The sequence below is a fragment of the Portunus trituberculatus genome, chromosome 40 (assembly GCF_017591435.1).
Source record: "Portunus trituberculatus isolate SZX2019 chromosome 40, ASM1759143v1, whole genome shotgun sequence".
NCBI classification, from domain to species: domain Eukaryota; kingdom Metazoa; phylum Arthropoda; class Malacostraca; order Decapoda; family Portunidae; genus Portunus; species Portunus trituberculatus.
The window spans coordinates 19,974,975-20,002,474 of NC_059294.1; the positions used below are offsets into that span (position 1 = coordinate 19,974,975).

The window sequence follows — 27,500 nt, forward strand, 5'->3', positions numbered from 1 at the left end:
GCTGGGACGCCACGGAACGCCTGACTTCCGATCTTTCTAAGATTTCTGATTGGGGCAGAGAAAATCTAGTAGTTTTTAATGCCTCAAAAACTCAATTCCTCCATCTATCAACTCGACACAACCATCCAGACAACTATCCCCTCTTCTTCAATGACACTCAACTGTCTCCCTCTTCCATAATGAATATCTTCGGTCTGTCCTTTGCTCATAATCTTAACTGGAAACTTCACATCTCATCTCTTGCTAAAACAGCTTCTATGAAGTTAAGTGTTCTGAGGCGTCTCCGCCAGTTTTTCTTGCCCCTCCAACTGCTTACTCTGTATAAGGGCCTAATCCGTCCCTGTACGGAGTACTCTTCGCATGTTTGGGAGGTTTCCAGCCACACAATTTTGCTTGATAGGGTGGAATCGAAAGCTCTTCGTCTCATCAATTCCCCTCCTCTCAGTAACTGTCTTCATTCTTTTTCTCACCGCCGAAATGTTGCATCTGTTACGGCCCGCCCGTAACATACTCCACTACCATCACCTCCTCCGCTTGCTACCTCGTTCGCCACCTCTCCACCTCACCTTCCATGCCACCGTCTCATGATCCTTCCCCGCCGCCGTCTCATGAACCCTCCACGTCACCGTCTCATGAAGCCCCGCTACTGTCCCGAAGTTGGATTCACGCGGCCCCATTCGACTCCAGCGGAAGTGTTAAAGCAAGCTCGGCTTTCAGGAAAGTCAGTCGAGGTCCAGGCCTCAACCAGTGAACACAACGCCTCTTGTACTACTGTGGGATCAACCACTGCGACACCGCATAAGTATCACTTCCCCTCGTCCTTTTTTTCCACATTGCCTCCATATAGGATTAGTATTATTGTTAGGTATTAAGTTGGGTTCTTTATTGTTGTATTTATTTCTGTGTTATATGTATATGTGTATGTCAGTTTCATATGTTTCATGTTATATCTATGTGTATGTCAGTTTCATGTTTCATGTTATATCTATGTGTATGTCAGTTTCATTATGGGATTATTAAAATAGCTTTTTAAAGTGCCCCCCTTTGCATTTCCTCACCAGTTGAACCTGCAGTGTTTTTTTTATTGTTATTGTTCACCGGCTCCCCGATGCCAATCTTACCGTTTAACCGGTGAACGTAACAATTGGCGACCGTGGCAGGACTCTATTATAACCCTTGTTCAGTGCTCCATTTTTCCAGTGACTTTTTTTCTGTGATTACATTATTTTTCTTGTGTTTCTGTGGTGTTGTGACTTTGATGTGTTTTTTTTCTGTGGCTTACTCTGCGTGTGGTTTAAATTTACCTTTGTGCGATCAAGTGGCTCCTTTTGGGTTAAAAGTGCTTCGTGACTTTCATTGGTATCGCATAGCAGTGGGAGAGCAGGAAACCAGGTAGAAAGGCGTGTTCACCGATAGCACTTATCTCTATTTTTGCACATAGGCAGGTGTGTAATAAGTGTTATCCAAGTGTTGGGATCATCATATGTTCATGCGAACCCTCAATCCCCTCACTTCGCGGATCATTTTTCTCGCTAGTTAGAATCGGCCATTTTAACTAGTCTCTCAGACTAATCCGCCTCCTTATCAATAACAAGTCTCAGTACAATTCGCTCCTCACTCTCAAGTCTCGTAACTAGAGTAATCCGGATCCCTCTTAATGCCGTAATTCTCTAGTTTACCCCTCATTAGTGATTGTACTCATAAGTGTTTACTTAAGTATAATCTAGGTAATTTCCAAGGTTGCCTTTATTATCACTCTGCCAAGTTCCTCACTTAAGTAATTCGCTTATCATTTTTTTTTTTGTTGTGTTTAACATCTATTTAATATGGTTCGCTCAGTTTAACGTTGAAGATTTTTGTGCTGACCCTTCTATGGAACAACTTAAAGATACTAATATAAAGAAGGACCAATGGAAAGCCATCGCTAAACATTTTGATGTTCCCATCACGTCTCAGATGACTAAAGAGGTCATTAAGGATGTAGTTGTTGAACATCTAGTGCAAGAAGGTCAGTTGCTGGGAAATGCCATAGAAGAGTTAACTCCCATGTCAGCCTCTACGAGGAATATAATACACAGTCCCCAGAAAGAACAGGATAAGAGTAGGATAAGTCAGTGGGAAATTGAGAAGCTTAGACTAGAATACCGGATGCATGAAAAAATAATGCAACTACAGGCAGAAAAAGAAGCGAAAGAAATGCAACTACAGGAAAGACAAATGCAACTACAGGCAGAAAAAGAAGATAAAGATAAAGAGAGAGAATTTCGGTTACAATTTAAAAGGCAGGAGAAAGAGCTAGAAATTCAGGAGTTAGCCCTACGAATGACGCTAAGTTTAGAAGGGAAGAAATAGATATAAAGAAAAAGTTAGTAAGCTTTAATCCCGCTACAGCTGCTCCGCTAGTTCCCCCTTTTGATGAATCTGATGTTGACGGGTCATTTCGCGACTTTGAGAGCATTACTAATAGGAATAAATGGCCCAAGGATCAGTGGGTGTCTCTCCTTGTCCCTAAGCTAGTAGGAAAAGCTTATAGGGTATACAACGGCCTTAGTGATGAGGTAGAATATGAAGAGATCAAAGGTAACATTCTAGACGCTTACTCTATCACTTCTGACGGATACAGACAACAGTTCCGAAAGTATGTGAAACCAGAGTCTCACACCTATGTTGAATTTGCTAGTGAGAAACTAAGACAATTTAAGAAATGGTTAGCCGCCCTTAACATTACCACCTTTTCGGAGTTGCTCAATCTAATGGTCCTGGAAGAATGGAAGAACAAGTTACCCTTTAATATTCTGAGGCATGTGGAAGAACGGGAGAGAGTGATCTTATGTCTGCCGCTAAAGTGGCTGATGCGTTTGCTTTGTTGATGGGATCCCTGGGTAGTAGAGGTCGTGGTTCACTATCTAATGTTAGGTCCTCCTTTGGGGAAGGTTTTGGGGCGCGGGTGGTAAGCCGACCGGATTCTCGCCAAATGCATATAATTCCCCCTGGTGTACATACTGTAAGAAGCCAGGTCACACGATCCAGAAATGTAGACACCCAAATTGCAAGGCCTCTCAACGTCAACTTTCTTTTGTGGCCCCTAAACCTAACACATTTGAGAACAAGAAACCAGTGGCCCTAGCTAACCCTGTCAACTCTCCTCTAGAACTTTATGACTCGTACATGTATCAAGGTAAAGTGTCCCTGACTGATGGTAAAGACAAGGCAATAAATGTCAAGGTTCTGCGTGATACAGGTGCTGCCCAATCCATCTTAAGGGAAGATGTCATCCCTAACATCAAACAGGCTTTCACTGGGAGAAGGTGATCCTTACAGGTCTCGAATCACAGCTCTCCTATCCCTTGGCTAATATTAGCTTACAGTGCCCTTTCATTTCAGGAGAGGTTGTGGTAGCCATTAAACCTGGTGAACTGCCAGTACCGGGGGTACATCTTGTACTGGGTAATGATCTTGCGGGTAACTTGGCTGTTCCAAACTTAATTGTTCTTGATTCTCCCTTAACAGAAAGTCCCACTAAGACCCTGGACGAAACATCCCCTCACTTCTTCCCAGTGTGTGCAGTCACCAGGTCTCAGTCCAAGTCCCCTGCCCTTTCACCACCTCCTCCACCAATGATTGCCTCTACTGACAACTTGTACAATAACATCATTTCAAAGGAGAATTTGATTAATGCTCAGGAACAGGATCTCACTTTGGCTAAGATCAGACATGTTGCCAGTGAGACAAAGGATATGTCTAAATTGCCTTGTTTTTATTATCAGGAAGGAGTCCTGATGCGTGCCTACAGACCTCCTGAACTGAAACAACTAGACACCTGGTCAGAAACACATCAAGTTGTCATCCCTTGTCTGTAAGACCAGCCATTATAGAACTAGCTCATGATGGATTGTCAGGTCATCTAGGCATCCAAAAAACCTACAAGAAGGCTCTTCAACATTTTTTTGGCCAGGAATGAAAAAGGATGTGTCACACTATGTAAAAACATGTCACATATGTCAAATTGTGGGTAAGCCTAACGAACGCCTTGTGCCAGCTCCTCTGACGCCTATTCCAGTTCAGACGGAGCCCTTCGAAAAGATCGTTCTAGACTGCGTAGGGCCCTTACCCAAAACCAAACGAGGGAATCAGTATTTGTTAACCCTCATGGATCCCACTACCAGGTACCCTGAAGCATTCCCTCTTAAGAACATCACATCAAAGACCATTGTAAAACATCTAATACATTTTTTCACCTCGGTAGGAATTCCAAAACAAATTCAGTCTGACAAGGGTAGCAATTTCACTAGCAATTTTTTCCAACAGATAGTGAATGAGCTAAACATCGACCATGTAACCTCCTCGGCTTACCACCCCAATCCCAAGGCTGTCTGGAGCGGTTTCACCAAACATTAAAATCCATGATGAAGAAGTATTGCTTGGAGCATCAAGGAGACTGGGATGAAAGTATCTCTTTCCTTCTCTTCGCTTTAAGAGAATCTCCTCAAGATTCTTTAGGTTACTCCCTTTTGAATTACTCTATGGTAGACAGATCAGGGGGCCTCTCAAAATATTAAAGGATCAATGGTTTACTCAAAATACTCCTTCAAGCCCCAGTGTGTCTGACTACATCAGTAACCTTAAGAATAAAATCAGTGAAGTCAGATCTTTTGCTAAATCAAACTTCCTCAAATCTCAAACTAAAATGCAACAAAATTCTCTTCCCAAATCTGTCATGAGAAGTTTCAAACCAGGAGACAAGGTTTTACTTTTTCTCCCCACTCCAGGCAATGCTCTTCACAGTAAGTTCATGGGACCTTATGTTGTGGCTCAAAAACTAAGTCCATTAAACTATGTGGTCCACACTCCTGACCGTCGTAAGGATTCCCAACTAGTTCATATTAATCTAATGAAACCTTACCACTCCAGAGAACCAGAGGACGACTTGTCTCGCACTGTACCTGTATGTCTGGTAGGGAAGGAGTCTGGTCCTGTGCCCCCCGAGGAAGAGTCCGACATCGAATTCCTCTTCTCGTCACCTAAAGGACGCCCCTCAAACAGCCAAATCATGTCCAACCTTGATGAGGTGTTTCTTTCCTTAACACCTTCACAACAGTCTGATCTTAAAAAGTTATTGCTAGACTTTTCAGAAATCACAGGTGACCTTCCAGGACTTTGTACTACTATCCAACATGATATAACATTAATATCTAATGACATCAAGCCTATAAGACAACCAGCCTATCGCATTTCACCCATTAAAAGAGACTTGATGAAAAAGAGGTAGACTATCTGCTCTGTCATCACCTTGCAGAACCTAGTATATCCCCTGGGCTTCTCCTGCCTGTTAACATCTAAGCCAGATGGTAGTAGTCGATTTTGCACCGACTACAGGAAATTAAATAAAGTGACGGTGCCAGACTCCTACCCATTGCCCTTGATAGAGGACCTTATAGATAGTATAGGAGTAGCCAAATTTGTAACCACTATAGATTTACTTAAAGGTTACTACCAGATTCCCTCTCGGACGAGGCCCGAATAATATCCGCCTTCATCACCCCCTTCGGACTATACCAATACACAGTGATGCCCTTCGGCTTGTCTAATGCTCCCGCCACCTTCCAGAGGGCTATAAATTACATCACCCAGGACTTGGAGGGAACATCTGCCTATCTGGACGACCTGGTGGTGACTTCGGACGACTGGGTGACACATCTGACCCGTCTTCGGAGGCTGATGGGTCGGTTGCAGGAAGCCGGGCTTACAATCAACCTGGCCAAGTCCACCTTCGGGAAGTCTACGGTGGTCTACCTGGGACATGTGGTGGGGAACGGCAAGGTTCGCCCCAAGAGAGCCAACGTGGAGGCCATCCTTGGCTTCCCTGTCCCTACCACCAGGAAAGCTCTCATGAGGTTCTTGGGGATGGCTGGTTTCTACAGACGATTCTGTAGGAACTTCTCCACCCTGGCCGCCCCTGACGGACCTTATCAGCACTTCCGTCCCCTTCCACTGGACCCCGACCTGTGACCAAGCCTTCCAACATCTCAAGGCGTTCCTCTCCTCGGAGCCAGTGGTCTGGACGCCAGATCACTCCCGCCCTTCCATCTACAAGTGGACGCGAGTGGAGTTGGAGTGGGTGCTGTCCTCCTACAAGCGGACCCCACAAGCGGCATCCTCCATCCCATCGCCTATCACTCCACCAAGCTGAAGAAACACCAACTCAACTACTCCACCATCGAGAAGGAGGCTCTGGCACTCGTCCTGGCGCTCCAACGTTTTGAGTGCTACCTTCATCCTGGTCCTCAAACTACGAAGGTCTTCACCGATCACAACCCTCTGGCCTTCCTTCACGCCATGAAGAACCGAAACCAACGCATTCTTAGGTGGGCCTTGTTAACTCAACCCTTCAACTTGGAAGTCCACCATATCAAGGGGGTGGACAACATCATCGCCGACGCCTTATCAAGATCTCCCGTCTCACCTCCTTCATGAGCCCATTACGGAGGTCTTAGGGGGGAGGAAATGTTACGGCCCGCCCGTAACATACTCCACTACCATCACCTCCTCCGCTTGTTACCTCGTTCGCCACCTCTCCACCTCCCTTCCACGTCACCGTCTCATGAACCTTCCACGCCACCGTCTCATGAACCCTCCACGTCACCGTCTCATGAAGCCCGCTACTGTCCCGAAGTTGGATTCACGCGGCACCATTCGACTCAAGCGGAAGTGTTAAGCAAGCTCGGCTTTCTGGAAGTCAGTCGAGGTCCAGGCCTCAACCAGTGAACACAACGCCTCTTGGACTACCGTGGGATCAACCATCACCCAGCACTTCACCACTGCGACACCGCATAAGTATCACTTCCCTCGTCCGTGTTTTCCACATTGCCTCCATATAGGATTAGTATTATTGTTAGGTATTAAGTTGGGTTCTTTATTGTTGTATTTATTTCTGTGTTATATGTATATGTGTATGTCATTTTCATGTGTTTCATGTTATATCTATATGTATGTGTTTCATGTTTCATGTTATATCTGTGTGTCAGTTTCATTATGGGTTATTAAAATAGCTTTTAAAGTGCCCCCTTTGCATTTCCTCACCAGTTGAACCTGCAGTGTTTTTTTTTTGTTATTGTTCACCGGCTCCCCGATGCCAATCTTACCCGTTTAACCGGTGAACGTAACACACGGTTTTGGCACTTTTACACTTTTAGAGAGCCAGCACTCAAGTGGGCCTTTTGAGCTTTCTGTTTTTATTTTGCCCTTGGCTGGCCCTCTTCCCTACGTAAAAGAAAATAAATAAATAAAAAAATAAATAAGAAAAAAATAAATAAATAAAAAAAAAATAATAAATATATATATATATATATATATATATATATATATATATATATATATATATATATATATATATATATAGTGTTCTGCAGCAGCGTTCCAGTAGTAGTAGTAGTAGTAGTAGTAATAGTAGCAGTAGTAGTAGCATTAGTAGTAATACTGGTGATATTGGTAATGTTATCACACCTAACTCTCAGAAAGAGTTAGCTTACCGTGTGGTTGACGTAGCGGCGGTGTGGGCTGGAGAACAGCGTTGGTGTGTGAGCATGTAGATGCATGGGTGTGTGGGTTTTGTGGGTGCAACAGGCGGGAATCGGACGGCTCAGGGCGGGCGAGTCGTGATGGGCAGACGGGAGACAAGGCTTGGCGGGCTGATGGGCCATTGAGGACAGGAAGAGAGGCTCGTTTTGGCGGTAGAGAGTCTGATGGGCAGTTGTGGGGCTGTTAGTGTTAATATGGCCCCACAAATAATGGCGTCATCTGATTGGCTCGCTATTAAACGGAGGGCTGTGGTTGGCTGGTGGAGTGGATGTAGGGGAGGGGGCGTGGAGGAAGTGTGCTTTGAGTGATCTGAATGAGGCCAATGGGATGGATGGGGCGGTCGAACCCCAAGCTGTGATTCCCGCATGATGACAGGCACGTGGAGGAGAAGAATAGTGATGATAATAGTGTTTATAATGATAGTGTCTGGTTGATACAGTGTAGACATGATTTATTCTGTGGTCATGTGCTCAAAAGCCCCTGAGGTATAAGTCTTCTGTGCTCTCAGACGTTGCTGGTCCTGTGAGTAAGGGGTTGGGAGGGTGTTGAGTCACATTGAGTCATCCTCTTAACGCAGCATTAGCCTAGAATGACTCAGATTGCGCACGGGTACAGAGGCGTCCTATGCTACTTATCATGCATGTGATGGTAATGTTTCTTATTTTCACGTCGCTTTTCCACTCATTAGCGATAATCACCCTTTTATAATAATGATAATAATAATAATAGGAATGGAGACTGGCCAAACAATCACAGGAAAATAGCCACAACTGCGCTCCTTCCTCCTCTCCTTCCCTACCGCGTTAAAACTTATAGGCGACTGCGGGTACAAAAATAACGGAGCAATAAATGTGGTGATCGTCGTAGATAAGGTTAAGGCAGGAGAGTGTGGCGGACAGAACACGACGGGCGGAATGAGTAGCCAGCCATAAACATTGCGGTATTTCCTTTCCAAGTCGAGAGTGATAAAGAATACTCGTCGGATCAAGGGTTTTTTCTGCCGTGATATACTTGTAAGGGGAGTGTCTGGTTGAAAGTTGCGTGTATTGTATCAGAAAAAGGACTTAATATAGTGGAAAAGTATTAGTTATATGGTACGTGTATTTTCTTTCTCAGTGGAGAGTGATAAAGAAGACTTGGACCGTAGGATTCTGTACATTTTTTTTTCTATCCTTCCTTTTCGCTGCGACACAGGAAGAGAGGCTGGCTGAAAATTGCGAGTATTTTATCAGGAAAGAGGTGTAATAATTTAAGTTACTGTTATGTTTCTGCTTGTGACGATATATATCTTTCCGAAGCAGAGGAAGAGAGCTTTTGTTGTTTTCTTTTTAACTATTTATGTTGCTAGTGAATTTCTTTTGAGGTAAGAACAAGGAGAAGCCTGAGAGAGATTTGAGCGGTGTAGGACTAAAGGAAAATAATGAAATACAAGGCGCGCCCCTCGAAAAAGGGAAAACAAAATGATATATATGGAAATGATGGCGTGTTGTTTTCAAATAACGACCCTTCCTTTACGTTGAGTTGTTATGATTCTGAGTGGAGAGGGTGTGGAGGAGGAAGAGGAGGAGAGAACAAGTGGGAAGAGCAATAAAATAAGGGGAGTGGAAATAGAGGAAGATTGAGAGTGCATTGTGCTGGTGAATTGTGAGACATTTGACTTGGTTTAAATACTTGATATCCCCGTGGTGGTGCAGTGATAAAGTTAGTCATGAGGCGGAATTACAGGACGGGGAATAGCGCAAGGAAAGCGGCCGGCACGAGTTATGGAAGCCGCAATAAGTACATATAAACTTGCGTACAGAAACAGTAAAGGGAGGGAGGTGGTAGTGGCGGTGGTGGTGGTGGTGGTGGTGGGGAGAGGGAAAGTAGGAGTTGCATGAATTAGTGTTAGTCCCTTCATTACCGAATGCGTGCTAATTAGTATGAGAAGTCCCGAGTGAGTGAAAGTAGTGGAGGTAAACTTGTTGCGAATTATGTGCAGCGCAGGAAATAGTGAATGTGTGGAACTGTGACAAAGGTGAGAGGAGGGATGGAGGGCGTGCGTTCAGGTGTTCAGGGAAGGGAAGTGCATGTGTTTAATGTTACGTGTTATGTTATTGAAAGTTGTTAATTTGTACCAGGGAATTACAGCTTAATGTAAAAAATAAAGGGGGAATAAAAGTAGTAAAGGTAGTACTGTGTATATTGATAGACTAAGGAGTTAATGCTGTAAAAATGGTTAAAAGTTGCAAAATAAAGTTCTTATTTACTTTAATCAGTTTAGTGTCAGAAAACGAGACACTAAGAGGCTTATATCGAAAGAAGAGTATTACACAGTATACTGACAAAGTTTACAATGTTAATTATGCTAAAAGTATATAAGATGAATATATAAGTTGAAGAAAAATAAAAGGCATAATTAAATACCATTGATTTTGCTTCGAGAAAAAAAAATCAAGAAGTTCGATTTTAATTAATCTCAAGGGAATGAAAAATGTTTGATTGGCGGCCATTTTAATGAGACAAGAGGAAGGGCGACTCTCTGACGGCTTGTGGCTGCAGTTTTCAACTAGACCAGCTTTGTGCCTTTTGAGTGAGACATTCTTGGTGGGGGTGGTGGTGGTGGTGGTGGTGGTGTCGTCTTAGTGGTCACAAGAATAGTAATGGGAGTGATACTAATCGTGAAAACGAATTATGTCTTAGAAAAAGAGGAAGAAAATTCGTGATTATTATTATTATTATTATTATTGCTATTATTATTATTATTATTGTTATTATTATTATTATTTTTATTATTAGAGCAAAGCAGTTCAGGATACTGGCCAGTGATTACTTGTAGCTTTCCCCTTCCGTGTGTGTGTGTGTGTGTCTGTGTGTGTGTGTGTGTGTGTGTGTGTGTGTGTGTGTGTGTGTGTGTGTGTGTGTGTGTGTGTGTGTGTGTGTGTGTGTGTGTGTGTGTGTGTGTGTGTGTGTGTGTGTGTGTATGCAAGTGTGTTTCAGTTTTTGTTTAGATGAGCCAATCTCTCGCTACCTCTCCTCTCCTTCCTTTCCAATCCATCACCTTTCTGCTCAAATATTTGTCTTGAGTTCAGTGTTGCTGGAAGCCTGTGAGAAAAAATATAGAAAACTGTTACGTAAATACACGTATGCCTCTTAAAACTTTCTCTCTCTCTCTCTCTCTCTCTCTCTCTCTCTCTCTCTCTCTCTCTCTCTCTCTCTCTCTCTCTCTCTCTCATTTATATGGCTCTCACGACGCTTTTTCTTCTCTTAAACAATGTCTTTCGCCATTTTTTACCCTCCCGCCTACAGAACTACCGCTCCCTTCTTCCTCCCTGCCCACCGTCCCTCCCCTCTCTCTTCCCTTCCTTTCTTCCTTTCCTTCCTACACTAAGCTGCGTAAAGTCTCGTCTCAGGTCCGGCGAAGTCCACTAAATTTCTACCTTTCCTTCTGTAGATAAGAGAGAGAGAGAGAGAGAGAGAGAGAGAGAGAGAGAGAGAGAAAAGAGGAGCATGGAAGAGAAAGGGAAAAACTAAGGAACAATGAAGGAAGGAGGAAGAGAAGGGAGGCCTGAAATGTCAGTCTGCACTTAGGAGTAAAGTAAGTAAGAAAGGAAGGAAGGAAGGAAGAAAGGAAGGAAGGAAAGAAGGAAGGAAGGAAGGAAAGAAGGAAGGAAGGAAGGAAGGAAGAAAGGCAGGAAGGAGAGAAGCTGGAAAATAAGCACAAGGGAGGAGGAAGTATGGGAGAAGGAGATAAGGATGGATGTAAGCAGGAAGAGAGAGAGAGAGAGAGAGAGAGAGAGAGAGAGAGAGAGAGAGAGAGAGAGAGAGAGAGCAAGGAAACGTGGAGAGAAAACTGAGAAAAGACATAGAAACTTGAAGAAAAGAAATAGAAAGGATAAAGAGAGAAATTATGAAAGAGAGAGAGAGAGAGAGAGAGAGAGAGAGAGAGAGAGAGAGAGAGAGAGAGAGAGAGACGAAGGCTGCATGGGAGGGAGAGCAGGAACATGGAGAGAGAGAGAGAGAGAGAGAGAGAGAGAGAGAGAGAGAGAGAGAGAGACGACAAGGGAAAGGAAAGGAAGGGAATTAAGGGAGATTAGACCGGCCATTTTTTCCCCTCTTCTTTTATTGCTCTTTGTCCTGTAATCTGATTGGTAAGGGAGGTATTAATGGGAGGGAAGGGGGGGGAGGAAGGGAGGGAGGTGAAGAACATACCAAATAAGTCAAAGGAAAACTAACGAACGGGAACAGAACACCCTTAGACAGATAGACAGATAGACAGACACTTACTCAGACACACACACAGACAGAGATAAGAGGGGAGGAGATCAATCTGGGAGATGTCACAGGAGCAACTCAAGGCGTCCTTCTTCGTAATTACCCGACCAAAGGAAGAGGAGGAGGGAAGGAAAGAGGAAGCGGAAAGGAGGAGGAGGAGGAGGAGGCATACGGAGAGATGGATTGAGAGGAGGACGAAGAGGAATAAGATAGGAAAAAGAAACCACCACACATTCATAAGATGGATTGGAAGAGGAGGAAGAGAAGAAGGAGAAGAAGGGAGAATAGAAAAAGAATAAAAGTAAAAGAAAAAAAATGTATAATGATGATAGAGACCGAGGAAGCAGAGTCTAAGAATGGGAAGGAGAAGGGAAAGGTGATGAAGAGAGCTGAGAATGAAGAAAGGCGCTAAAGGAAAAAAAATAATGAGGTATAATAAGAAAAGAAGAAGAGGAGGAGGAGGAGGAGGAGGAGGAAGAGGAAGAGGAAGAGGAAGAGGAAGAAGAAGAAGAAGAAGAAGAAGAGAGTTGTTAGGGCGAAGTTAGATCCCAATAGCCGACACCCGCAGCTCCTTCTCTTCTGTCACCTGAAGAGGCACCATTGTTTGGAATTGATTAGTGTACGTTTCCTCCTCCTCCTCCTCCTCCTCCTCCTCCTCCTCCTCCTCCTCCTCCTCCTCCTCCTCCTCCTCCTCCTCCAGCCGTGTGTCTCCCAAGGGCGTGTGCCTACGACAAGCCATTATGGTGTGAAATTCATGCAGACACGCCTCTATTGTTGGTGAGGATGGGCGGGCATTACGTGTGTTTGTAGTCACTCTAAGCACCTCCCTCCTCCTCTTCTTCCCCTCCTTTCCCCTGTTTTCTCTTCTCTTGCCCTCATTTCCTTCTTCCTTTTTATCTTTCCTTCTTATCCTCTTCCTCTTCTTCGCTTTGTTCACGTTTTTTTTTTCTTCCTTTATTCTCTCCTTCAAATTCTTCTTCCCTTTGATTTCTCGTCTTCTTTTCTCTTCCCCGCCTTTATCCTTCTTCCCTTCCAGACATCCTCTTCTTCACTCTCTTTTTCCTTCCGATCTTCTTCGTCCCCCTTTTTCCTTCCCTTTCCTCGTGTTCTCTTCCCCAAATCTTTCTCAATTCCTTCATCTTTCTTTCATTCCTTTCTTTTTTTCTTTCCTCCCTCATCCCTCTCATCCCCTCCTTCAATTTGTGTGTTTTCTCTTTCACCTTCTCTCCTTCTTTTCCTTTCCCCTTCATCCTCATTCCCATCCTGACTTTTCTCCTCCTATCTTCTATCCATTCTCCATTTCAGTATATTTTCTTTTTCTTTTCTCTTCATCTCTCTCTCTCTCTCTCTCTCTCTCTCTCTCTCTCTCTCTCTCTCTCTCTCTCTCTCTCTCTCTCTCTCTCTCTCTCTCTCTCTCTCTCTCTCTCTCTCTCTCTTTTATTTATACCAATTTACATAGATATACAGAGTTTTTGTACATTATATATTACATACTTTGTACAATATTAGGCTAAAGAAGTCACAGTTAATGCCTTCTATGAGAAAGCCTGCCTCTGTCTGTCCGTAGCAACCATTCATTCACTGTACACTTGAACTGCTGCGTGGACCAGCAGCCCTCTACACTCATTTGCACTGCTACAAAAGCGTTCCACAAACCGATATACGTGTTGAGGAACTGCCTTTGTTGGTGCCACGTTCTGCACCTGGGCTGGAGCAGCTCCCCAGGGGCACGGATGACGGCTCTGGTGGCAATCTCGGCCTGTCGGGCAGGCTGCTGGAGTTCCTACAGGTGAGCCACCCTCTGCTGCTGCACCTTGAACATGACGGTGAGGCCCGCCACGTCCCGCCGGTGTTGGAGGGTGTGCAGTGTAGGGTGGAAGCCGAGCTCACTCTCCCTGATGAGCCTCGCCGCTCGGTCCTGGACCTTGTCCAGGAGAGCGAGATGTTTGCTGGCCGCGCCGCCCCAGGCAAGGCAGGCGTATTCCAAGGAGGAGCGGACCTGCGACTTGTAGAGCAACTCCAGTCCTTTGGCGTCCAGAAGGTAGGAGATTCTCCTCAGGGATGCCAGCTTCCCTGAGGCCTCTGGCTAGTCGCTCCAAATGGGTCCTGAAAGTTAACTTACGGTCGTAAGTTACCCCCAGCACCTCCACCTCCTCCCGCGGCGTCAGTGTCTCCCCGTTGAAGGCGAGGCGCAGGGCTTCACTCGTCCTGGTGATGCTTAGCAGCTGGGTTTTGTGAGCAGCAAACTTAACTTGCCACTTCCTTCCCCAGGCTGCGATGCGGCTCAAGGTGGCGTTGATGTCACAGGTGGCTGCAGCTTTCTCCTCCAGTCCGTAGCTGTGGGATAGTGTTATATCATCTGCAAACGCCTTCGCTGCAGGAACGAGGTGTAGCAGATCATTGATATACACATTCCACAGCAAAGGGCCGAGGCAGCTCCTTGAGGAACGCCTGCCCTTATGGGCTGTGGTTTTGATTCCCGCCCATTGATAATTACTTTGAGGTGCCTGGCTCTCAAGTAATTTTCTAGGAGCTGGAGGAGTGCTCCGTCCACGCCTACAGCGCGGAGCTTGGTGATGAGCGCTGCATGCCAAACTCTGTCAAACGCAGCTTCGATATCAAGAGCCACTACTGCTGTGGCCTTGCCTCGGTCCAGGGCCTCACTCCACTTCGTGGAGAGGAGCAGGTGCAGGTCTGCCGCCGACCTCCCTTGCCTGAACCCAAACTGCCTGTTGCTCAGCAGGTGGTGGCGCTCGAGATGCTGCGTCACTCGTGAGGCCACAATTGTTTCCAGCACTTTGCTCAGCACAGGCAGCAAGGACACGGGTCTGTAATTTTTTGCCTCTGCCTTGGAGTTCTTCTTGTGAAGAGGCACCACACTGCTTCCTTTCCACATTTCAGGCCATGTGGAGGTGGCGAGGCAGTGATTGAAGAGGGAAGTGCTCAGCAGCACACTGGCGTAGAACGCGCGGGCTGATGTCCTGAGGCCCCACAGCTTTGTTCTCGTCCAAACTTTCGAGAATCGCTCGCACTTCCACTTCACTTGTTATCACTTTCACTAGTGTCTCTTTCACTATTTGAGGCAGCAGCGGAGAGGGTCTTTCGGGGTCGGGGATGCACATCTTTTCAGCGAAGTGCTTGGCCAGGAGGTCTGCCTTGTCACTTGCACTGTGGGCGAAGCTGCCGTCTGCCTGGTGGAGTGCAGGGACGGAGGTGCCCCGCGACTCACCCTGCTTGTCTTTGACAAGGCTCCACCACTGCTTGCAGCCAACCTGGCCTCCCCTTAGTTTGTTTTTCAGGTTTGCCCTCCACTGCTCTATAGCCCATGCTTGCGTGGCATTCATATGCCTTGTTGCCGCTCGGTGCCTCAGTCTGTTTCTGGCCGTCGGGTGCCTCTTGAGAGCACGCCAGGCTTTGTATTTGGCATCTGATGCGGCAACGCAAGCAGGACCAAACCAAGGCTGATCTGATGCCTTTGTTTTATGGACCGAGTGCGGCACCCAGCAGACCTGCATGTTGTGAAGCAGCTCGGTGAGCTGCCTCACCTGCTGGTTGGCGTCGCCACGCAGCACTCCTCCCACTCTGTAGTCCTCAGTGCAGCACGAAAGGCATCCCAGTCGGCAGCCTCCCAGCTCCAGAGGGTTCGTTCGAAGCTCTCCTCACGTGGTGTCTTGAACTGTACTCTGGTGAATACAGCCACGTGGTCTGAGGTCCCTACAAAGTCGAGTGGGAAGCACTGTACTGTGTGGGAAGGAAGATCCGTCACCACCGGGTCCAGGGATGACCCAGATTTGTGCGTGGGGAAGGTGACGTAGTTGTGCATGTCATGCACAACCAGTAGTGAGTTAAAGGCGTCCCTGACTGTGTGCTGGTTTAGGTCGCCAATCACTATTACACTGTCACACTGACTGGCAGTCATCAAAGAGTCCAGGTTTAATGTTAGGTAGTCCAGCAACACTGTTCCCTGTGATGGAGGCCGATAGCAACCCACGCACAATAGGCCCTTCCCATTGCTGTCGATTATTTTCAATGTCAAGAGCTCAAGTTCCCCAGGTATGGGTGTGGGTGGCTCTACTACTTGAGCATTCACAGTCTCCTTAAAGCAGAATGCCACACCCCCGCCTTGTGTAGAACGGTCTTTTCTAATCCATGGTGAGTACCCTTTGATACGGGCATAATTGCTTGGCACCTTGGCATCTAAAAAAGTTTCGCACACAAACACTAAATCTATATTTTTCTTAATAATAACACTGTGAGTGAGCTCCCCAATGTTTGTGTGAAAGCCCCTCACATTGGCCGACACTATCTTTAGTTCACTGTTGGCCGGCTTGTAGCATCGCCGAGTAGTGGTGGGGCGCTGCTCCGTACTGTACGCCATATGGGTAAGGGGCGAGGAACCAGGGGGGGCGAGAAGCTGGCGGTCCTGCAGGAGTCACCAGTGGGGGCGCGGCCAGCCTCTGGTGTGAAGCAGGCTGGTGAAGTTGCCAAGTAACGTTTCTCAGCGCGTTTCTCTCTCTCTCTCTCTCTCTCTCTCTCTCTCTCTCTCTCTCTCTCTCTCTCTCTCTCTCTCTCTCTCTCTCTCTCTCTCTCTCTCTCTCTCTCTCTCTCTCTCTCTCTCTCTCCTCTCTCTTTCTGAGTTTGTTTTCTCTCACTATCAAAACGTTGGTCTCTCTCTCTCTCTCTCTCTCTCTCTCTCTCTCTCTCTCTCTCTCTCTCTCTCTCTCTCTCTCTCTCTCTCTCTCTCTCTCTCTCTCTCTCGGTGACTTATTTTTGGACATGATGGAAAAGAGATATGAAAATGGAAGTCATCACAAATATTGCATGAAGGGATGAGAAAGAGAGAGAGAGAGAGAGAGAGAGAGAGAGAAGGGGAATATGTGTGTGTGTGTGTGTGTGTGTGTGTGTGTGTGTGTGTGTGTGTGTGTGTGTGTGGATATGTGTGATTGCGGGTGTGATAACAGAGCTTAATCATTAAAGTAGTGGTACTAGTAGTGGTAGTAGTAATTTCGGTGGTGATAGTGGTGGTAATGACAATGAAGGATGGTAGTAGTAGTAATAATAATAATAATAATAATAATAATAATAATAATAATAATAAGAAGAAAGAAGCAGGGTAACAGATTAAGACGTTGATACCTGTCCTCTCCGTTAAGATAAAGAAGTACACCACGTATTGGAGTAAGTGCGAGTTTGGAGCCCTATAGTGGAGAAATGTAGAGGACGTGAACCATATAGGCATACTGGAAGACACACAAAGACCTATAAAGAAGAAACAGCAGCGGATTTGTTGATCCTTCCGACGATATAGATTTTAGCATGGAAGCTTAGCGAAGTGGAGAGAGAGAGAGAGAGAGAGAGAGAGAGAGAGAGAGAGAGAGAGAGAGAGAGAGAGGAGATAATAGTAATGGGAAAGTGAAATGAGTAAAACGGGGCTGTAATGGTGTAGATTAGAAGAATGACTCAAATTACGACATTATTTGATCAGAAGAAAGTGCATGTTGGCATAAGGAATGGAAGGTAAGTGAAGGAGTGGAGAGAGGGAAGGAGCAAGAGACTGAGGAAACCTTATCTGATGAAGCGAAGACTGACTGCGGCTGAGGGAAAACACTGGATGAAAGGAGAGGGTGAGGAAGCGTGTTTGAGGAACGCAATGCAGCTCAAGAGGGAAGATTATGCGGTGATTGAGTGGCGTATGTGTACACTGTGAATGACGATTTGGAGTTTGCATGTGTGTGTGTGTGTGTGTGTGTGTGTGTGTGTGTGTGTGTGTGTGTGTGTGTGTGTGTGTGTGTGTGTGTGTGTGTTTATTATACATTTTTTTTTCTTATTTAAAAGATATTAAATGAAATATCCAAAATATAAATATATGTTTGTCTAACTAATTAAACTCATAGTTAAAGCTAATGACGTGGAAAATATAGAAGAATTAGCCTATGAGTTTCATGAGTTCATGTAGGAAAACAAAAAACAAACAGATGAACTAGTTTAGGTAAATGAATGTAATGCAGTTTTTTATACGTTCAAAATTTTGCAGATATAGAAAATCTTTAAGCTTTACTGTTGGAGCCTGGGAGATACGCTACTAGGTAAATAGGGAAGAGGGTCAGTGGGTACCGTGTGGGAGCAGAGTGCCCCGTGGTGGACATGGCCGCCACGCCTGGAGATGACAGCAGAAAAGGTTGTGGGCGTGATAATATAGCTGGAGGTTTGCATGCACAGGGAAAAGTGTTTGTCTAGAGGGGACGAGAGAGAGAGAGAGAGAGAGAGAGAGAGAGAGAGAGAGAGAGAGAGAGAGAGAGAGAGAGAGAGAGAGAGAGAGAGAGAGAGAGAGAGAGAGAGAGAGAGAGAGAGAGAGAGAGAGAGAGAGAGAGATTTTCATGCGAGACATAAAGGAGAAAGGCTCGTGGATGCCTGCAGGGAAGGAGGGCATGTCAGGAGGCGAAGAAGGAGGAGGAAGAGGAGGGAAAGAAGAAAAGAGGAGAAGCGAGAGGAGCAGGAGGAGGAGGACGAAGATGACGACAACGAGAGGGATGAGAGGGAAAGACGCAGGAACGGAGAGATGGAAAATCTGAAGGGAGGAGATGCTTGAAGAGGAATCAGAGTTGGAAGAGGAGGAGAAGAAGGACGCGAAGGAGGAGGATGGGTGGTTGGTGGAGGCAGGTGAATGTTGAGGAAGAGGGAGAGGGGAGGGCAGTAGGTGAGGCAGGGCCGTGGCAAAGCCTTCGTAACGACCCACTCCATCACGGACGCAGTCACTCCGCTCAGTCAAGCTCCGTTGGGCTTCTTCCTTCTGCTGGTACTTGTGCTGGTGCTGGCTTATTCCTCGCCCCGCCCCACAGCAGGAGGAGGAGGAGGAGGAGGACAAGAGCGAGTAGAAAGGAAGGAGATAGAATAAGAAATGAAAGAAGAGAGGAAGACGTGGGCGGGAACAATGAAAGAGCAAAGGGGGCATGGTATATGAATGAGCATTAGACTAGATCGGCGGAGGAAACATATGGAGGAATAAAAGAGAGGAAAAGAGGATGCAGCGTGGCCAGGTCGGTGGTTATTTCTGAATGGGCTTTCTCTCGATGAGATTGAGAAGGAACAAGAGGATCAAAATAGTTATAAGAAACCTGTCAAACGTACAATTTATACTCTCTCTCTCTCTCTCTCTCTCTCTCTCTCTCTCTCTCTCTCTCTCTCTCAGCAGCATTATATTCAGAGGGGAAAATTTAATCCACAGCCGGTTCTGAGTCCAGCGCGTCGCCTCCTAATAGTGTGTTATTTAGCCAGGCAAGACTCGATCGTGGGCGACGGGGAGGCTTGGCGGCGTATAGGGAGACTTGAGGGCGTTAGTGGCGTGGTTTATGGCCGTAATATCGACTAAAATGCGTGTCCTTCATATCTGTCCCCGTGGTCCGGAACGGCATAATTGGGGCAATGAATCACGTCTGGAGGAGAGCGTCAACGGGGGCAATTACCACGGAGAATCTGTCCCCCAGCCTCTTCATATCTGACTAGGACGCTAAGCTGGTTCTTAATGACTTCCTTGAGCATCAACCTTCCCTCTCTCCCTCTATCCTTGTCTTTCTCCCTCCCTCTCTTTCCTCCCTTCCCTCCCCAGAGCAGTGAAGTGTTTTAGAAGAGTTAACGCTTAATTGTGCAACGTTTTCTCATCCAGACTATTAGCGAAGCGAGAAAGCGATGGATAGTTGGATGGGTGATGGGCGATGCGTTGCTCTCCCCTCCACTTCCTTACTCCGGGACGGTGTTGAGGCGGGACAGTCAGACGGTGAGATGCAAGTGTCGCTTTCTTTTTTCTCTTTAACTTTTTTGTATAAAGAAAATGTTACGAACTTAAAAACCTTCCCACGCACCCGTTTATAAAGAAAATGGGGTGAATGTGAGAGGAGATAGGAAATCCCGGCAGACACGTGCTCTTACGCGGACAAGTGAATTAGGGAAAAAATGAACCATTGTAGGGGAGACTCCCTAGCGCGCTGCGACGAGTGCAGCGATGGGATGGGAAAAATAAATAAGTGCGAAAGCAGTGAAATGATAAAACGTCGATAAAAATGTTCTCTCTCTATGCCGCTTGAAAAGTAATGCATCAGGATGGCAGAGAATGGATGTCCTTTAAAACATGTTTTAGTCATTTTGTTTGCGAACTGTAAAACGTGTGCGTAGTCTGATTCCTGCCCAGGTCTCCAAGATCGTGCTATTTCCAATGTGCCCCTCAGCGCCCCTGGATAGACCTTCATGCCCCGGGCCGCCCTTCTTCAACTCATCCTACTCATTTTAGTCACAAGATGGTCTACAAATGATATATATTTACACTTGTTCATATTCCTAATTACTCAAAACTGTTCGTTATAGTTCACAGTTATTTGTCTCTGTACGTACTTTCCCTGAGTAACGGCTGGGTATCAAGCTCTGGGTGTCTTGTGTGAAGCTTCCCGTCTGCTTTATATACTTATACCGTCACTGTCTGGTTGATGAATGACCACTTGGGTGAGGCGAGGCAGGTGAGCACAGGCTGCTATAACCAGGCGTTAGAGTGGGTCGCACATAACGAGATGTTTACTCAGTTCAGCCTTAAAGCGTCAAAGTGCGGCTCAACGTCATATTACCCTCCTTAATCTTTGCTCTTCATTCATCCAGGCCTACTTAACCCTGCCATCCCCACACAGACGCATTCATTAATTCTCGCACAGCTCGAGGTGCAAGCTGACCTTGAGCGGCAGCAGTTGTGAGAGTAACCTGAAGTCTGCCTTGCAGCGATAAGAAATGTGTGTTTGACATTAATTGTTGCGCATTTTTCTGGTTTAATGAAATTCCTACTAATTCACTAAGTTAAGAAATTATTAACTTTTCTCTAAATTTCAACAACAATCAGCTAAAGCTGCATGTGTGCTTCTACCTCATTATAGTATATAGGTGTGTGTGTGTGTGTGTGTGTGTGTGTGTGTGTGTGTGTGTGTGTGTGTGTGTGTGTGTGTGTAATTCACCACGGTCGTCTGCTGGTCACCCAGCCAGTCTTCCCCATTACGGAGCGAGCTCAGAGCTCATAGACCGGGTAGGACTGAGACCACAACACACTCCACACACCGGGAAAGCGAGGCCACAACACCTCGAGTTACATCCCGTACCTATTTACTGCTAGGTGAACAGGGGCTACACATTAAGAGGCTTGCCCATCTGCCTCACCGCCCCCGGGACTCGAACCCGGGCCCACTCGATTGTGAGTCGAGAGTGTTAACCACTATACTACGCGGTGTGTGTGTGTGTGTGTGTGTGTGTGTGTGTGTGTGTGTGTGTGTTGTGTGTTTGTTTGTTTGTTTGTTTGTTTGTGTGTGTAATATTCAGAAATTCATGGAATAATTTTATGGGAGTGACGCAGCGATGGCTTATTTGGCTATTTAATGTAAACACATGGCGTGGATGGCCATGACCCAGCACGCTCACATATGTATCTCCAGTGGGTGGCACATGTGTGCAGCATGGACGCAGACTTGTGAATAAGTGAGATTTGGGGAGTACACCCGGCGCTGAGGGCAGTGCTGGGGGTGAGGGCGGGTGGATGTGGACTTGGACAGGCGACATTAAAGCTGCCCATTTCTCTAGCTCAAAAGAAAAAAATAAACTTGTATTCTGAAGCATACTCCAGTAATTTTAACGAAATTTTTTGTTATATAAAACAAACACTTATTTTAAGCAACTTACAGTGTACGTTAAACCTCTTTTTGTAATGTTTTGCTGAGTGGTGTCATTTTTTTTTTTTTACTTTTACATTTTTAACTAGTTCATTTAAGATATTAGACACACACACACACACACACACACACACACACACACACACACACACACACACACACACACACACACACACACACACACACACACACACACACACACACACACACACACACACACACACACACAGCTAGAGTGAGTGCTGGATACATTTTTATTCATCATGTTATTTCAGACGCATCCTCGGCGACACAGAAAAACCTGTGAAAAGTGTGAAGCCACAGAGACGCCCAGCCAACCTCCAGCCTGCCAGCATGCCAGGCCGCGCCTCCCTTTTACATATTCATAATCAATCACAACAAGGGAGTTCCATTAGCTGCCGCGCCTCGTTGTGCTGCTCATGTAAATTAGTCCTCGGGGGGAATGTGTTACTGGAACAAGCTCGTGCTGGTTTTCTTTGATACACTAACCAGGACAGTCGTCAGCAAGAGAGGAAGGACCGGGAAGGAGGTGACAGGCAGGGACGGGAGGAAGGAAACAGAGAGGTGGAAATTGTAGCGGGCGAGAGAGGATGGAGAGACAGAAAAGGAGGAAGAACAAGAGAAACAGAAATAGGAGGAAAATCAACTTTGCGCGGGAATATGCAAGCAGGAGGAGGAGAGATGTAGAGCAACACAAACACAACAAGTGCTCCGTGGCAACACACTTATGTATCCCTAAAGTCAAAGTAAATTTCATCACTTCTATCAAATTTCACGCCGAACTCACTCTGCACAATGGACTTGTTGGGTAATTAAGCGTGTATAAAATTAATTAGCGCCACTGTTACCTGACCGCCGGCCAGGTTAACCGAATTATGGACCGTAATGACCGCCAGACCAAACCGGAGACCCGCAGGGGAAAATTAGCTGTGTTGCGAGTGTTGCTCCCCGCACCACGAGAGCAAGGGTAGACTCTCTCTCTCTCTCTCTCTCTCTCTCTCTCTCTCTCTCTCTCTCTCTCTCTCTCTCTCTCTCTCTCTCTCTCTCTCTCTCTCTGAAAGTGAAAGTGAAAAACGAGAACGAAGTACTCAATTACCCTTATTTATGTGTTGTTTTAGTGTGTAACGCAGGCGGGCGATGAGTGCTTGTTGCGGGGCGGCGCGGGGGTTTGGCACCGCCGTGCAGCCCACCCACTGCCCCGCGTGCCTGTGTGCTGCTGCTGCTGCTACCCACCCGTAAGGCTGTTTGGTCTGCTCGAAAATGTGTGTGTGTGTGTGTGTGTGTGTGTGTGTGTGTGTGTGTGTGTGTGTGTGTGTGTGTGTGTGTGTGTGTGCATGCGTGCGTGAAGTATTACAATTTCAAAATTTTATGGCAATACTCGTATCCTCGTAAAGAAAAAAAAAAAAACTATGCTGTCAATATGACGATGCAAATTAATATTACGTGCATTGTTATGTTGACAGAACGGCCTCCTAAAAGTAAAAAACAGAGCTTAGGTACACAGAAAATGTGAAAGGCAAGATAAGGCTCGAAAATTATCTAATGCAAACAGAACGATAGAATAAAGAAATATAAAAAAAAATGAACGGTATAACTTGAAAGGCTGGTGATGACAGTGTTGAATTCCAAAGTTGTAAAAATTATTCGCATAAAAGCCGGAAATATACTGAATGGAAAGCAATGATACTGATTCATTGTGTTTAGTAGTTTGACCTGACAAGTATACGTGTCTCTTGTCGACTCTGTATCACTTCTTGTTTTTGTGTTTTTATTGGACACACACACACACACACACACACACACACACACACACACACACACACACACACACACACACACACACACACACACACACACACACACACACACACACACACACACACACACACACACACACTTTTTATCCCTCTAAAATTTAACACCAAATATGTCATTCCCCCATAAATAAATATACTGATTAACATTTACCTTACCTGGATAGGGGAAGAAAAATAAAACTGGAAAAAAAGCCGGTAAAATAAACATGCTTAATTAACGTGTACATATATCCCATGTTAAGCACCTAAAAAATAGCACAGTTAATTCCGAAGCAGATTCAATTAATTTGACGACAGCTCTCGATGTAAACAATAGGAGGAGAAAGCCTGTAAGTGATGATGGGTGGTGGTAGGAGGAGCAGCAGCAACCCAGTGACAAGGGATCACCATAAAGTGTTCTCCTAACCTCGCCTTCACACTGCCTCGCCCACAGACCTGCTGTTTACCTGCCTTTGGAGCGCTGCCCCAGTAAACTTGTCGCTAATGAGGAAACGTGTGATATTAGCAGTTGTGAGAGTGAAACACCTAAGGACAAATATTGAACTAAACTGCATGAAACTGAAGTAAATTTTACCATGTTTTCTTTTTATCGTACTTCCATTTTTTAAGGAGGATCATCAGCTTACCAAATCGCCAACGCATCAGACGGTCATGTTTAGCACCGAACGGCACCACCACTGGATGGCTCTCAGAATGCTCAGAAGTAAACTCACCCATTCTCTCTCTCTCTCTCTCTCTCTCTCTCTCTCTCTCTCTCTCTTTGGTAGTAAGGCTATATTCATAGTTTGTTTTCATTCAAATGTAGACTGAACTTTAAAAAAAGGTGCAGCTCAACACTCTGTAGCTCGAGCGAGTAGAGAGCTTCAGTCGTCTCCCGTTACCCAAGTGTGAGAAGGTGATTCTTGCTCTTTTTTTCAGTAAAGTGTCACCATTCAGACTTAAGGTGTAAAGAGAACTGCACATTAACAGCGTCTAACGAGTTCAGGTAATGTGGGAATGAGATGATTATTGCCACAAGCGCGAGGTGCCAACAGATAGAAAACGCTTCGCTTGAGTTGGCATTATGTGGCAAATGTCCTTTAATGTCTTCTCTCCTAATACTCCTTGTCAGCTCGCCTGTTTCTACATATTAAATATCCAATACTGAAGCAGCAAGACAACAAGCAGCAAGGCAATATTCCAATAAGTACAAGACTAAAGACGATTATACATCCTGCATCCGTCTTCATATCACATAAAGGCAGAACTTGTATTGAATAATGTCAAAACCAGAGGAAATAAAGACGTATAATGCATCATGGAGTGTATACACCAGAGGCAATAAAATCAAGTGTAGCAAACGACCAGATCAAACAAGAGGAAGGGAGTCGTTCCAAAGGCAATCTCAACCCTACCAGAGGGAAGCGAGCGAAACAAAAGAGGCAATAAAACGTTTTGTAAATACGTGCAGGTGATCGCCCCTCGTCTGTGCTGCGGGACGTGTGGCGGTGTAATCCCGATGTGACCCGCAAGCCCGCCAGGTGTTCGGCCGCCACGCCCCTGGCCTCGTCCCCTTCCCTGCCAGCATTAATATCCACTGCTGCCGCGCCTAACATCTTAATATGTGAAGTTGATCGCGAGCCTTGAGCCGCTGGAGGCTACTGCATCGGGAACCTGTTAAGCGCCTGAGTAACTTTAGCCACAGCGAGAGAACATCCAATTAAAGTTTTGGTAATGGAGAGAGTCTGTTCCTCCTGCTCCTCCTCCTCACCTCCTCCTCGATCCCGCCGCCCTGTGCCCCATCTCTTAATTACCTCGTGTAATGAGCAGTCTGAACGAAACGCACACACACACACCCTCCACCAGCCACCCACTATTCTATATCTTGTTTTTCTTACCTAAGCAACACAACAACACCTCTGTTAATGGGGGGATACGTTCACTCTACCCTGCTCGATTGCTGCCTCATCTTTAGGTCGCAGGTGAAGGCCGCTGCCGTCTTCTGGGTCGTATAACCGGCTGCGTCTAATGAAGGGAAAATGACTCGGTAATAGGTCCAAGTCTGCCGCTGCGCCTTGGCCTCAGCACCCCGCCTTGGAAGTTATCTCAAAGTCAACGTGATTCAGAACACACATTACACGCCGACACACTTGCACAGAAGGACAGCTACTTGGTGGATATGAGGGATATAGATAGACAGAGTGGTGGATAGGTAGATAAATACGTATATATGTAGCTACTTTCATAAATAGGTAATTAATATACTGATTGGTTGATTGGTAGATAGGTAGGTTAATAGACAGGAGCTAGCCTGAATGGAAAGTTAATGATTGAGAGATAATTGGAAATGAAATATTACATGGATAGATACGTAGATAGGTTGACAAATAGACAGGTATATAGATAGATAAAAAAAAACGATTTATCGACACTCGTATGTTAAGAGAGCTACAAAAGTAGACATGTGGATACCAACGAACGTAGATAGATAAGCAGAGAGAGACAGGGATCAATAAATAGGTAGATAGATAGAGACAAAAAATATATATATAAAAAAAAAACTGAATCACATATCCATATTTTACGTGTAAAATCAATACAAAGACGTCAACTTTTAAACGCTAACCTTTGGCGTGCTACCAAAGCGACTGAACCTCAAGACAAAGAGAGAGAAAAAAAAAGAAGGATGTATGCACCCGTCGAAATAACTTTAATACATAGATCAAGATGCAGTGAGTTGGGGCGAGTTTACGGCCACGTTGATTTAAGAGAGCGATAAAACAAATGCGTGGAAGCGCGTACTTGTAATACGATCCCGGAGAGGAGAAAAGAGAGAGAAAGGCGAACGCGAGAGAAAGGAGAGAAATACATAAACCGGACGAGAGAGAACGAGAAGGAGAAAACTAGAGAGAGAGAGAGAGAGAGAGAGAGAGAGAGAGAGAGAGAGAGAGAGAGAGAGAGAGAGAGAGAGAGAGAGAGAATGAGAGACCAAGAAAGAAAGAGAGAGAGAGAGATGAGAGAGAGAAACTGAGAGACCAGAGAGAGAGAGAGAGAGAGAGAGAGAGAGAGAGAGAGAGAGAGAGAGAGAGAGAGAGAGAGAAAGAGGAGAGAGACGGACAAAGGCGAGATAGGGAGAAGCTATATAGGGGAGGGGGAAAGCGATGTGATGAGTGAGCGAGGCGGTGATGGGCGAGGCAAGGGCTGAAGGAAGGGTGAGAGAGACGCGAATAAGACATAAGGGGACGATGTAATTGGATTAAGTTTGCCGGAGGAAATTCCCAAGCCTCCATAACACCTTGCCAGCTTCCCGCCGCCCTCCCGCCCACCTGCCGTTCGTCCTTGCCAGCTGAATGTGGCGTGTGCAGTACAGGTGACCATATCGTAACATCACGGACACCAGGTCGCTTCAAAAGAATCATTAGGCCATATTTATATAGTTTTCAGGTCATAAGGTCACGGACATATAGTTTTGAGTCACCAAGTCGTCACAGTTATAACATTTTTAGGGAATCACCAGGTCATCTCTTTATAAACAGTTTAGGGTCACCAGGTCACCCTCACATTGTCTCAAGTCACCATGCTATCATCGCAAAGACTCTCAGTCGCAGTTACCAGGTCTTTATAAAACAGTCACCAAGTCAAATTCTTTAACACCACCAGGCCACTTCTACAATACAATCTTAACATCACCAAATTTTCACCACAAACAACCCTAGATGGTCCCTACCAAGTCACCCACTACCACCACCACCACTGCCTCAATGTCTCAAAGTCACCACAACCATAACACCATCGTCACCAAAACACCACCGCAGCTTCTCAGTCACCAGGACAACCGCCACAACATCCCAAGGTCACGTGGGTGCCATCAGTTCTCGAGGCGAGGTCGTCAGCGTGTTTTTTGCCGTAGCGGCGACAACCTGTGAAATTGAGTTCTCGGTCGGGGAGCGAAGAACGACTTGGAGCAGCGAAGCGTCGTGTTGGGAGGGCAAGGGAAGCGCTGCAGGGCCGAAGAAGGAGGCGGCGAGGAGAAGTTAAGGTCCTGGGTGGGAGCAAGAGTAGGAGCAGAAGCAGGAGCAGGAGGTGAGGAAATGAAGACTGGAGGGGAATATTCGTAGAGTTGTGGACTTTAAGGAGAAAAGGAAAAGGGAGTGTG

At 45.8% G+C, this 27,500-nt stretch overlaps 1 protein-coding gene across 1 annotated transcript in view; it reads left to right on the top strand.

Annotated features, from left to right (window-relative positions):
• Positions 1–27,500, top strand: part of LOC123516056 — a 170,199-nt gene that overhangs the window by 75,691 nt on the left and 67,008 nt on the right. The window lies entirely within an intron of this gene.